The sequence below is a fragment of the Neodiprion virginianus genome, chromosome 1, assembly GCF_021901495.1.
Source record: "Neodiprion virginianus isolate iyNeoVirg1 chromosome 1, iyNeoVirg1.1, whole genome shotgun sequence".
Classification (NCBI taxonomy): domain Eukaryota; kingdom Metazoa; phylum Arthropoda; class Insecta; order Hymenoptera; family Diprionidae; genus Neodiprion; species Neodiprion virginianus.
In genome coordinates, this window is record NC_060877.1 from 38,203,027 (window position 1) to 38,217,410 (window position 14,384).

Genomic DNA, 14,384 nt, shown 5'->3' on the forward strand with positions numbered 1-14,384 from the left:
CAAATGAACAAAATTTTTCACCATTCGGTATCAGTAAAAAGTAAATGAATCATCAGTCGCTGACTTTATACTTGGAAACAAACATGGAGTCACGGCGTCACTTTCCTGGATCCTTTTTCTTATGTACCCAGGTTCCGGAACGTTCTATCAAGAGTCTAACCAGCTACTGCAGCAGTTTATACTGTTATTTCTTCTTATTAACCACTAGTAGTGTCACCATTGAATGACGTGGAAAATCGCAAGCCTGCACGGGAACTGCTAACTATTCTGCGAATTGCCTACCGATTTCAAGAGCGATTTCACTTTCCGTTTCATCGGCATCCAAGTCACGGAATAATTTTAATCAAGTTCAAACACGAGATTCTTCACAACGTCACTGATCGACAAACCGACGCAATGCCGAAACGGCTCTAGATTGGTGGGAGCTTTCCAAAAACTTTCTGTTATAATTACGATTTTTCCATCACGTGTAAATATTATCAACACGCGTCATTTTGCAAAATTTGAACAGGAAAATACATTAGCCTTGATTCGTTCTGCAGGACAGTCGTTAAAAATTGCCGGAAAATAAAATTAAAACGAACATACGGAATAAAGAAAACGTCTTCAGGATGGAAGGTAGAGAGAGAAATAAAGAGGCAAATAAGATTCAGCCGTTGCACCAGCATCAGCACATGATACGAAAACGAATATACACGCTGCCTGTAAGTACATACGTATATGGTGTATGGTATATACATATAACGTGGTATGTATATACCGAAAGTGAGAAAAGCAATCGTTCCCGTTATTTTTAGGGATCTAAGGACGTTCACTTTCGGGTTTTTGGCGCAACGACAAATTTCTCGCGGAGTGCGCTGCAGCGGGCTGCATCGGTCGGTATACATAGGTATACATACACGTTACACACGTGCAGTCTGCACATAGGAGCATGTGTGCGTTTCTGTATAATACATGGTATAAGCGATCCTTTTTAAAAATATACGCGTGCCTGAGAGACGGGACAAGGTGATGGGCGAGAGAGATGCGCTTTGATAAATTATCCCGTGCACCCCGCCTCGCCATCGCATCGCCTGCACGTCACCTTCGTCAGACGCAAGCGCGGTTAATTCAAACTGACGCGAAATCCAAGTGATTTACGCTGCCGGGCCGCGGGCTGCTTTTCAACAAACGAACCTCTTCTGACTTTCACCCCGGTAATTATAATAGCGTTACACGGATGAAGGAAAAGAGAATCGAAAATGGCGACATTGACGACAATAATAACAATCACATTTGGCATACGACGATGATAGTGAATTACAAATTTTCAAACCATCTGCGTTATCCGCTGATCAGGTTCTTGTCAATGCTACTTTTTCCACACAATTCTGTACCGACAGTCGTGAATTTTTTCACAACACTGAATTGGAATTTTACAGATGTTCTTGCGTCAAATTGTGCAACGCGACCACATGTATGTCATATACGTCGTACAGTGAAATGTTTTCTAGTCGAACTAAACGCTTTACAATGTTGCCCAAGAAACTCGATCATTCGAGTAAGGCGAATGCGAGTTTTATCGCGAATGAAATTTAGCCTGCAAGCAAACATGGTGACACGAAACGTGGATGTGAAACATCTTTCAAATTGAAATAGTAAGAATCCCATCCAGTGTGGCCAATTCCAACGTGCACATTTCTATTTTTAAATCATTCACTCTCTCAATCTTCTAGCATGTGTGAAACTTATAATCAGAGCCCCGACTAAGTTTGGTATCACAAGTTTGCGATAATAGTTTTATCGTGCTAGTTAATTAGGCAACATAGGTTCGTTACTTGTTTCCGTCTGCAAAAAGATCGCAATGCTTCGTTCTGTAAATTTCAGTACCATTCAAGAGGTTTTAAGTCCCGGCTTAGATGTATGACGAAAATACGAGGTTAACAAATTATTAACTTATGGTCGATTTTTATATCGATCGGTGAAGTAAAATTCTCGTTTGAAATAAATAAATAATGTAAAATAAAACAGTTGGTCCTCGAAACGTGTAAAAAAATTTCTAAACGAAAAGAAAAACATCGCATAAGAAACTCAGCGTGGTGTTACGCGTTGATATATTTTACACGATCGGACGAACCAGTTTTGCGATAAGTATTATCGATCGTTGAGTCAAATCTGTTGCTATATGCGTACTATTATAACCGGTGCACGCGTATTTAGAACGACAAGAAAACGTCCCAGAGTGAAAACCGGTTTGCATTATATAGACGCAAGTACATACATCTTGCATGTGTGCGCATACAGCTGCAGCCTGCAGTTATGCACAAGTCGTAGCAAGAGCTGCTCCCCCGCATGATAGGTATACCTGGACAATGCGCGTATTGTAATATCGGGAAATAATCCTGATTGTATAAATTTCATCGAGTATGTGTAACGATCGCTGACTACGATGTCATTGGATACCAGTCGTACAGACGCTAGAAGAAAAAGCCTCGATTTCTCGTTGTCGAAAGTTATGTTTCTTCGAAGTGCTGTACGAATATAACGAGGGATGATAAAAATGGTAAGGGAGTAGAGAAAATTCGGCGGAAAATATAAACGGAAATGAAAGATGGGGAAGACGAGGATTGCTGATCGGAAGCCGCAAAAAAACGCTGCATCCGATGATAACGAGGAATATGAAAATATCGATCCGAGAGGCGGATAGGTCGTGGCGTCCGAAAGCGAGCCGAAGGAGAGAACGAATTAATTAAGGTACGCAAAAAGAATGGCAAAATTTGTGAAAATAGGAGGTTGCGAGTAAAAAATCTGAAACAAAATTGACGCGTATAGAGGAGGAAAAAAGTATCGGTTACACCCGTTAATTGCCCCTTCGGTACGTAAGAATCAACTCTTCTCGTAGCGGCGAGGAGAGCAGCTCTGCCGAGACATTAATTAAGCGAACCGTGACTGCATGCTAATCGCGAGGCAAGAGAGCGAGCGATGAAAACACTACAGAGCCGAGAGGCTGACGCGGCAAACGGGGCGCGGAGGACGGCACACTTGTATTTCGGGTCAATATTCTTTAATCGGTGTTTCCAACGCGACCCTCGGGCGAGCCGGGATCGAGCTGCGGCAGCGCCGCTTCATCTCTCCGACTTCGGTGCGATTTCTGCGCCGGCGAACGGCTTCTCGATCGGCCTGCCTTACCGTCCGTCGGTAATGCAGGGCGACGGACTCCCCCTAACTTTTCGCGCTACCTGCGTACGGGACTGCGGATGATTCTAGAGCACCGATGGCCGGAAGTTACGCAGGTTTTATTGAATACCGAGAGGTAATGTAACGCTTGGTGGGTTGTCAGTGGGGAACACTTGAACCTCTGACTTCCCGGTGTTGCGTTTCATTGCGCAAATAATGAGAGAGATCGAAAGTGTCATCTTTTTAAACCACTTGGAGAAGCAATCATCGTTTAATCAATCGACAATTATGTACCAGTAAATAAACATGCAGATAAAATGGATCAGCTGGGGTATCGGTTGTTCCCTCTCTCTCTCGATGACAAATTTTTAATATGTACACAGATTATTCGGGTCATATTCGATGCAGCAATAAAACGTGTAATCTGCACGCGCACGGTGATAAAAATTAATAAATGTCAAATATCATATTAGTAACTGTAAGTTGTAGATTTCGGGTGAGATTGAAGATGCTATTTGTTTTTTTTTTCTTCCGATGCAGCGCGTTAAATAAATTCATCTAAAGTTACTGAAAACTGTTTCTTTTCATTTCCTGCACTTTATAGTGCCTTCCATTTTCCCTAGACTTCAGATAATGGCATTTCCCACGACTTTACTGACCCGAACCGTTACATCTCGATAACTTTTATTGCTCGACATATTTTTGACCAGACTGTCCACGACCTCTGCATCCTTGATCGTGCGATTTTTTTTCTCTTTTTTTTCACTGGTATATAATGAACGATAATGCAAGCGTTGATTGAGTGCAGTTAAAAAGATAAAAAGTAAAAAAATACAACTTCCATCAAGGCGATAATATTATAAGAGACGAGAGATTAGAGGACGTAGAAGGAAAAAGATAGGGAGAGACGAGGAGAGTGAGCGAATTATCAGATCCCGTAATGGGAGCTGATAAGGCGAATTTCCCTAATGAAAAATATGTTTTGACTGAAGATTGCAGCAGCTGGAGAAGGAGTGATTCAGGTCGAAATGGATAGACGTCTGCCCCACAGGAATCATTGAGGCATTATCGCGCAGCCGATCTAATCGTTCCTGATCGTGTCGGGCGGTGTAAGCGATTTTTATTTACAGCGACCGGATCGGAATCCGACATTTATTTTTCTACTCTTCGTTTTATTTCCAGTCAATTAAACTTTATTTACGTGTATGCATACAAGTATTTGTTCCGCGGCTCAATTGCCGCTGCAGCTTCGCCAAGTCGAAACTTCTACTCTCTTCTCTCCGATAACATTCATCCAAATATCTATCCTGAACTAGATCCTGCTGTATGATCGCGGCGCATAGATCAATCGACTTTATTCACGTCGCACTTGCACCCGTCCTTTTAATCTCTGAACCATGCAGCGAGAGCCAGCGCCACTGCACTTCTTTATTTCCGATCTATTATTACCGCTTCAGCCTTGTTAGCCCCTATCTAGAGCCTCGACTCCGCACTGAATCCATTATCTTGTCGCTAGTAAATTAATAAATTTCATTTAAGGTGCTGCGCATCTTGAACTGCCTCTTTGAACCCACGCAGCTTGGGCGATTCGGTGCAATCTCTACGACACATCGTCGTTTGCGTTTAATGCATGACGTAGGCGACCATCGAATCTATTTTTTGTTCGATCTAAGGAAAAAGCAAAAAAAAAAAAAAACGTGGAAATTAGTTTCATAACAATAGTCTCTTAGCGTTTCCATTAAAGTATACTGAAACATTCAGTCCCAGTAAAATCACCAACTAAATGGAAAAATTATTGAACACATTGAACTCGATATTCTAATCGATAAAAAAAAAATTAGACGCCATGTTTAAATTCTAAGATTGTATGAATTTGTCCGGTGAAAGAGAATGCATCGGAATTATAATACCTAAATACATTTTCATTTTTTATTTCTATTTCAATTCCTGTTAGGCGGGTATCCAGGACATGGATAACGAGCGTAGGCGAGAAAAATGAAAATTTTATCACGTACGTGTGAGTCGCAAGACCAAACAGCGGATGGAAAAAACGTGCGTATGAGATTATTAGTTAGAGAAATTAGTCAGTCATCGGCACGACGATTGCGCGGTAGCGCGATTATTATATATGTGTATAATAATCGTACGGTATGTATGTACATAATACATGTAACAAATAGGGAGTGCAGCGTACGCCGCTAGAATAATCTTACGCAATTTTCGGCGACGCTAAAGAAGCCGTAAAGTTATAGAACTAAAGTTTACAGCGCGTTACGGCCGAGCGACGATAAATTATTACCGGTTTCCGCAGCTCGCTGCGTCACCTAAACGCTGCATGCCCATTCCTATAAGGCACACACACACGCGCACGCACACAGAGGGAAAGACAGACGTTATTTCTAGGTCCCAGATACGTGCGAATGTATGTGTAAGATAACCAACCGCCGGTCAACTTCTGGAAATCGAAACGATCCGACAGATCAAGGAGGAACGAAATTCGATCCTTCTTGTAAACGGTTTTGGTTTATACGCAGGCCTTGTCGAATTTTTTATTTTTTTTTTTTTTTATTTATTTATTTTTTCAACTTTTTCGTCGTCTCTTCCGTAGTTATAACCGATTGTTAATTCGCGAAACTCTAAACTGCTATCGTAACGAAAATATTTTGCAGTCTACCTACTTTTATGCACATCCCGAATTTATTTCAATTCATTGCTGTATCTCGATTGAATAAGCAGAAATCGGGACGGTTAAAAATATCTCAGGGTAACAATCCGGTCAAAACAATGTTCAAACTGATGTATTACGAAATGAAGACTGAACAAGTGCAGCCGAGGTTGATGAAGTTGAATTTGGTCAAAACAACGACTCGTCAGCATACGGGAACAAAAAATAAACCAACCGATTTGCATTGAAAACGTCCAGTTATCGACTAATTTTGAGAAGTAGTAGAATTCTATCTAGTTTTAATAAAAAGAAAACTGTATGCGAATATTGTATGCGAATACATGATCTACCATTCAGCTGAAGCTAAATTATGAACACGCTCTTTAACTATAATAACTGAAATAACCTAATTTATTATTTCAGAACATATTCACGTGTAAAAGATCCACGTCAGTACAATTCGTATACGATCAATTAGATGAGCTTATTATTCATTAAAATTGACCAATTCATGCGTCTTTGACTGTTAAAAAGTTTAGATTACTAATTGCTGAACTAATTTTACCAAGATTCATGATTATCGATTTTCCTCCGTACGAAAAGGATAGTTTTTTGATAAAACTTAGCTCAGTAACCGAGTCTGAACCTCTATTTGCCAACCGTTGGTTTTGACACTTTTTGATCGAACTGTACACACTACACCCGATAGATCCTTAACTCTACGTCACGGGTGTCGAACTTTTCCGACTATAGACGATAAGTTGGTAAATTTCTTTAGCATCAGCCGAACGAAATATATAAGAACGAAAAGTAGACAAAAAGAGACAAAAACAAGCAACGAACATGCCTGCAGACGAAGGCCAAAGAACCTTTCAGGGTGTGTAGGCGTTTGACCGATAAGCCGATAACGAGAGAGAATCCCAATCTGCAGCCGGTTGCTCGGCTGCCCGAAAATTCGAGGCGCAAAAAAAAAAAAAGAAATGGTTGCGGGGAGAGTTTGCTTCTTCCTCCACTCTGAGACAACGATAACGCGTTTTCTGCGGCGTTATATACCGCCTGTTGTACACATAACTGACTGTGGATGAAACGGCTTTCCGAACTGAACTGTAACACACAAAGTGCAAAGTATCTGCACCGCCGATATTCTCGGGGTTATACTTAAATTCTACGGGGACAATTTTTTTTCTTCACGAGTAAAACGATGTAATAGGTGCACATTAGACAGCCACCTGGGAAATTTCAGCTCCCACAGCGAGGCTCTCTGCGGTTTATCTCTTCTACGCCATTTCAGTATTATTATTATTATTGTTATTATTATATCGCATTCATGAAAGTTCAACCAACGAACCGTTGAGCTTGTCTCAAGATTCAAGATATAATAATAACGCTTATTTATATCAGACGCGCATCAAGATTCGCCGAGTTTTCTGAAACTTCTATTCCAGCACGTTGATTTGTTCGCTCTTTTTTGATACTCGGTGAACAACACAAAAATTAATTTTATGTTCTATAATATAAATCACGCAATGATATGACATTTTTTTTATTTTTCTTTATCTTACCCCGTTTCATCCTTCTCCTGTTCCACATTTCCGTCGTATTCCATCGTTCCTCTCCTGTTTCATATTTCCGTCCTGTTTCATCGTTCCCCTCGTGTTCCACATTTCCGTCCTATTCCGACGTTACTCTCCTGTTCCACGTTCCTCTGCCATTCCACCGTTCCTACCTGTCCGCGAAGACTTGAACTGCAATATAATTACAGGTACACACATACAGTATAAGGTATACGACAAGTCAGAGCAAGCTTTAGACAAAATTCACCAACACATCTGCCCACAACTTACCGACCTCACTCTACGACGCGGGACCGGTAAAGTGAGGAATCGGTTCTCCGTCTCACTCTCTATCTCTCTCTCTCTCTCTCTCATTCTTTTTTTTACCAAGAACCACGACTAATGCGGGTTGCAGAGGAACCGAGGACCCGGGATCTTAGACTAATGCAAGCCGAGGCAGTGCAGGTATACGTCGGGGCGAGGAATAAAAATGGCCGAAGTCCGATTCTCCGTTCGCACGAATCTGCCGATCGAGAAGCCACGGTTGCGCATCGAAAGCCTGGAAATCCGTCATCGTTCAAGGCCCTCCCCCCGAAATAGGGGGGGAATTGATTCGGTCCGTTATCGATGATCGATTCCGAATGAATTCGAAGGGCGGAAAACGCGCGGCGATAAAAAGCCCGAAAGTGGAGTTGCGACCCCGTGACTCTACGGTCAGGTAATATAATACCGACAGCCCCTGAGGCGCGCTGCAGGGATCGGTTCGGAAGGGGCAAGAGCGGTGGTCTCTGGGTCTCGTCGACCGTCTGGTGGGCGGCCGCCGAGCTGGGGAGATCGCTGCCCCCCGCCAAGGACACCCGCAGTTCCAGGGAACGAAGACGCGACGATGCGATCCGATGCGATGCGATGCGATGCTCCAGAAGTTTCCCGGTGCCTGCGGATCGATCCCCGAATGTTGATCCTAGCTTCAACCTGTACTCTAACCCAGACGATGCTTAGACTCGTTCAGAATCTTTTCAGACTCCGTGGTTTTTATCTCCCATTTTACATGGCGGAGTCAATTTTTTATTAGCAACCCCCGAGATGTGTAAAGACTTTTTTGTGTGGTGAAAAAGCGTGTTGAAGTTGGTAATGTTATTGGAACGGTGATTGTTGAGGAAATAACCATGTTGAAATTACAGTTCCTTCAAAGTAATTATAAAGTAGGTAAAATGTAAATTTTGTATCCCAATCTTTCGTTAGGGTAACGTTACTAATTTCTCTTCTGGCAAACCGCGAATCGAACCCCTTGACTACCAGTCAAACCGGCGAAACGAATTACAGCAGACAGTTTGGGAAACGGGGATAATTCCTTCGGTATTCGAATTTACACAATCAAGTTGCGAACGAGCCAAATACGTAACACCGCGTACTGTTTGACGTAAATTGATTTACCAAGTTTTCTCAAACCGTACACTCGTCGTTTCGCACGGAGAGGGTTAAGCTATTTTTAACCGATCCGATGATGGATGCCGGGATACGTTTAAAGCGATCTCGCGGGGGCGTTGCGACGCCGATGAGAAATCGTACAAGTGACTACGTAGCTACCTATAATAATGATCGCGAAGCTTATTTTGAAATGAAAATATTTACCGATATCGAGACTATTTTTCCAACCTCTTTCCTACCGGCTGTTTACAGCTGTTCGATGCGTCGAAGAGTTTCGCAAACCTCCAACGTTTCTCCGTCTCTCTTGCCAAGCTTGCACTTCTTGTACGTTTCTGGATACCATTTTTTCCTGCCATTTTTAATTTAATTCTTTCGTTTTTTGCCCCGAAGAAGAAGAGGGACGCGCCGCAGCGCGCCTGGCAGTGATTGAGTCTCGGTACGTGCGGCAAGGGGAAAATATTCTCGCAGATTGGAGTGCATCGTCGCAACGAGCGAGGCCGCGCTCGTGCAGCCTGGCTGGAAAAGTTCTTATATCGCGTATACGAAAATAGAGAGAGCCGCGGTACTGCACTCGGGGAGAATTTTGGCAGCGGGATCGGGCCACACGCGCGGCCTTCAAAGCGGATTTTTCCCTCCTCGGCGAGGCTCGCGTTATGGCGACGGCGGCAACGAAACGCGGGGATCTTGGTGCGAATAAACGGTTCGAAGGAGTCGCTGATGAATTGATGGGGCAACGCAAGCCGCCAACTTCGTGCCGAGCTTGCGCTCCGGGCCCGGGCCCCTTGGAATCAAAGCAGAAGGCTGACGGCCGGAAGTTGCGGTATCGCCGAGTCCTACTCGCCTCGATTTCGCAAGCAGCGTATCAACCACCGGTCGGCACACATCCATTTCACTCCTGGAAGGACATCGCCGCGTGACGCTGACGCACGGCTACGTCACGTTCGATGCGAATGACTTCGTTTCTCGTAATCTTTATTAGCGGCTACATTTCTGCCATATTATGACGACACTGCCCGCGGATGAGGTATTCGACGGGAAATAAGACACAAATAATGAAATCCTGTAGTATTACTCATGCTACCGTACGCGAAAAACTGTACATGAGGAAAATTTTGCTAGTTCTTTGAAACCGTGTATAACGATGATGAATAGATCATTGTAGAGTCGTTTTATTTTTCAGAACTTGCCATTTTTCCGTTGATTCTGTTTCACGGAAACATCGTCAACTGCTCAGACAACCAGGATTGAAATCCGCGCAACCTGAAACGAAGGTAGGTAATTTCGGACTCTGTTTTACCTCCTGTTTTACCCGGGTATGGTAAAACAGATAATCTATAGATCGATTTTGCAAAATTCCATGAGATCTTCTGAATTTTCTTTGAATTTTGCCTTGCCAAATGCCCTGACTCGCTTAATATCTTATACTCATAATCAACAGTTCCATTAATGTTTAGGTGAAATTCGCGTATCCTGGAGTAGCTGAATTAAGGAATTAATCAATTACTACCTCATCAGTAATTCTGCACGATTTTTGGGAATCCGATGCTCATGCGAAATCGCACACATCCATACGATAACAACTCTTCGTTTACATCAGGTTCGATATTTGTGTATAACGAAGAACCGATTCGGGGAGCAATCGACGGAAAGGCAAGCCCGCCTATTTCCTGTAATTAATTTCGCGGCCGTTGACCGATTCATGCGTGAAGTCATGCCACCACTCCGTCCTGTAATGTACAAAGGTGAGAGTAACCGCTCTGTCTTTCCGTAACTTATTACACGTGATCCGAGTTTCCCCTTTTATCTTTTTCTCTACTTCTTTCTCTATGGGCAACCAACCCACAAAATTTCACCCACACACGCAGACACTTGCAACCGAACTGCACCTTGCATGATATTTAACGAACTTGACTTATAAAAATTAGGTGATTCGACTTTGGCGAGGACCCGAATCAAAGTATCTTAAGAGTCAAATATAATACTCGAGTTCACAATATTCGATGCGTGATATCTCATACTCCGAAGTACAGAAAGCTCACGCTTCACCTCGATATAAATCACTGCACCACCGTAGTGTGTGATGCGTACAATGTGAATATGCACTCGTATAACACAACGCAAGGACTGGAAGGGGGGAGATTTTAATTGCTAAATTATTACGTTCTGGAGGCATGATTCACGCGATTACACGTCCATGCTAAACGGATGCGTCCGATACGTAAGACTTCTCTGTGATGACGCTCAAGCTTGCAGGCTGAGATCCTGGTGCCGTACACTACGGACGAGTTGTTTAATGGTTATACCCAGAAGAGACCGTTCAGAATATCAGCCGCTGCTCGACCGATCCGACATCCTGCGAATCTTTTAACCACGGCTAACAACCTCGGACTCCAGATGCGTTTCTGATCACCTCTACTGATGCGTCCTTGAGAAAATGAAACGGGGGTCCTTAACTCCGTCCTTATATTCCATAGTTTCCGTGTTCTTTCTAATTCCAATCGAACAATTTACGATTAGATGATAACTGCAGAACACGCGGGTGCCAAAAATACTAGATAGAAGAAAAATGATCATCCGACTGTTTTCGTATTTCGTTATTTGATCCTGCACCTTACATCCTTTTCCAAAACCATGATTTATGAAACGAAATGTACAAAGGATGAAGAAACGTGCAGGAAACACTTCGCGCAAATATGATAATTCATTCCTCTCGGTGAATTGTTTATTTTCTATTTATTTATTTTACTTCTTCTTATTTGCCGAGAGAAGAGGAAATGGGGAGACTTTTGAAATTCTTCAAGTGTGCAGGTAACTGAATATGCGATAGAGGTCCGCATGTCTCGCCATGGTTGTATGTGTTACCTCCGGCCCGCTAATATCCTCGGTCGAAGGTGGAGAGGGTGTGTAGACTGCGGCATTGATGATGCAGCGCACTCGGAGCTAATGGACCGCATCAGACGAAACCTTCTCCGGATTTTTCACTAGGATGCATTCAACGCGGCAGACTGGCTCTCTTGACCATCACGGATCCGGGCAAAGGAGGAGTTTCAGCAGCTGGACGGATCGGCTTCTGTCTCTCTCTCTCTCTCTCTCTCTCTCTCTCTATATCCATTCATCTTCGTCTTTCATTCTCTCTTCTCGGTGCCTATAATATAACCAAACCATACATAATGACTTGGGGAGATTGGTCAGTTGAAAATCAATATCTTTTCAAGTACGTATCGAAGCGGTATATTTTTATTACAATGGAAGAAAAAAGAATACCTATACTCACAATCAAATTGTGAACAAGTGTTTGGATATCGATATGTTATTACCAATCATTTAAAAAATGTTCAACATCTATTTTACATCACGTTCTGTTTCGCTACACTGTCGTTTATTTAGTTAAGACAATGGTTTTTTTTCTTTTTCGATATTGAATTCAATATTTCTATTCTGAAATCTGTCCGCGTCGTCTAGGAAATTTAGATACCCAACGATTACAATTTGACAGGCAAAAAGTATCGTATCGTTATTCGAAATGTATAATAAAACACATCTCTTGAATAAAGTGAGTTATTCCATTGCAAAGTAAAACGAAATGATTACGTTGAGAAAAATTTCTAATCGTAGTTACAGTACAAACTAGAAAAGTCCTGAACTATCTTCTGGGTACAAAATGATAATGAATTTCGTAGCGGTAACCGGAAAATCTAGTACACGTGTAATCCTATTATTTCAGATTATTGTCACTGGTCGTAACTATTGCAATAATTTAATGTTGCTGCAACGAGATTTCATTCAACTACAAAAATAGAATAGACTAAACAGCAAAATCTAATGTTGCAATAACCAGAAAATATGGCAATGGCAGGTATAAAATGACACTAATTGTAAATAATTACTTGTAAAAAAATGTTCGTTTACTTATAACTTGAATAACATTCAAAATGTTATGATAACGATTCTCGTTTTACTGAAATTTTTCCAATAACTCTGACAAACGAGAAAACCTCTCCCGCAAGAGATAATAAATGAGCGATGGTCTCTCTCTCTCTCATTTTTACTTTCGATCAGTATTATTTCATACCGTTAATTATTCGCTTTGGTCTGTTATTTTGATCTAGCTTCCGTTATCCCTTTATTATCATTAGAATATAATTACTTTCAGGTTAAGATTTTATTGTAATTCGTGCCTGTGGTCCTTGGGGAGTTAGACTCCAAGATCAAATGAATATACTTTCTCTCTCTCTCTCTCTCTCTCTCGCACCTGGTGGCGAGAATCCAGCGTGGGTTTCCAGAGCGGCGCTTAAAATCTCGGAGGAAGAAGCGAGTCGGCGTCGCCGAGTTTGGCGGAGGCAAAAGCCGTTCGACTCGCCCGGGACGAAGCGGAGTCGCGGGAGGACGGCGATCGAGGGCAATGGTTAGTCCAAGGTCTTGGGTTCAAGTCTCGGTTCACGCCGCAACGCTTCCTCCCGCAAACAACAACCTCCCTTCCTAGAATAGTTCCGTAGCAGCCGATTCCGACTGCGGCTCCTCCGGGGAATTCGCGCCGCGAACCTCGGCAACGTAAACGTATGCGATAAAGAAAGGAGAGCCGATCATCGAGGATCATCCTTCGCTACCCATCTTCCGGTATCCTCCATTTTCACCCCTCGTGAAAATGTCGGACTGACGCGGAATCGGGTATACCTACGACATTTTTGTCAATCGGTGATCCAAAATCGATCGTACTTTTCATTTCGTGATACGAGATAGTCGCACGTCGAATTACACTGAGAGAAATTTTTAGTTTCCGTCACAGGTCGGTTCTTAACTATTCGAAAAATATAGTTCTACGTAGAAAATGAAAATTAGTTTTATCTAGTATCCGTTGCTATTCTTTCTCGTTACGATCACTGTTGCTATATTTTCTTGTAACTGTTGCGGAAAATTTAATGCTTGTGCAACGATAAATTGACGTCAAAGCCTTGTTTAAATAAAAAAGTAGAATAAACCGAACAAACTGATTTTATGTTGGAATAACCAAAAAAGGATCGACAATAGCGCAAAATGGTTACGTGTACCTCGTTTTTCCCAAGTCCAACAATATTCGAACAGTTTTTTTTCAACGATACCAGTTTTACTCAATTTTTCTAGTTACTGTAACAAATGAAATTTTCCTCAGTGTAACCCGTTCAATTAGAGAAGAAAATATGGACTCAAAATGCCGTTATTGAAGTAAAGAAACAGTTTTTGGACGATATTGAGATGTTTTGGAGCTGTTTCAGAAATTTCCGTTTTTCTCGCGATGTGAGAATAATTCTGAAAAATGAATAGCGGCAATCGATTTGTCGGAAAATTTTACCCCTGTTTTAAATACTTGACAATTATTCAACATGCGGTATATGTCGAGAAAATTGTAAAAAAAAACGAAAATCAAGATAAATTATATCATACGATATTTTCTAGAAAAATTATGTACAAGAATGAAAAATACTGAAATTCATGTTTTATTTTAAGTCACTGGGGAAAAATCTAAAAGATATCGTTGATTTTACACATTTTTTTTCACTCTGGAATATCTCATTTTATTCAAAATGATAATTTTCTACAACTCC

General features: G+C 41.9%; 1 long non-coding RNA gene across 1 annotated transcript in view; it reads right to left on the reverse strand.

Moving 5' to 3' along the window:
• Nucleotides 1-14,384, reverse strand: part of LOC124298376 (uncharacterized) — a 40,375-nt gene that overhangs the window by 9,886 nt on the left and 16,105 nt on the right. The window contains exon 2 of the long non-coding RNA XR_006906792.1: nt 7,384-7,566. This is a non-coding gene — a long non-coding RNA (uncharacterized LOC124298376). The remainder of the gene's footprint in view (nt 1-7,383; nt 7,567-14,384) is intronic.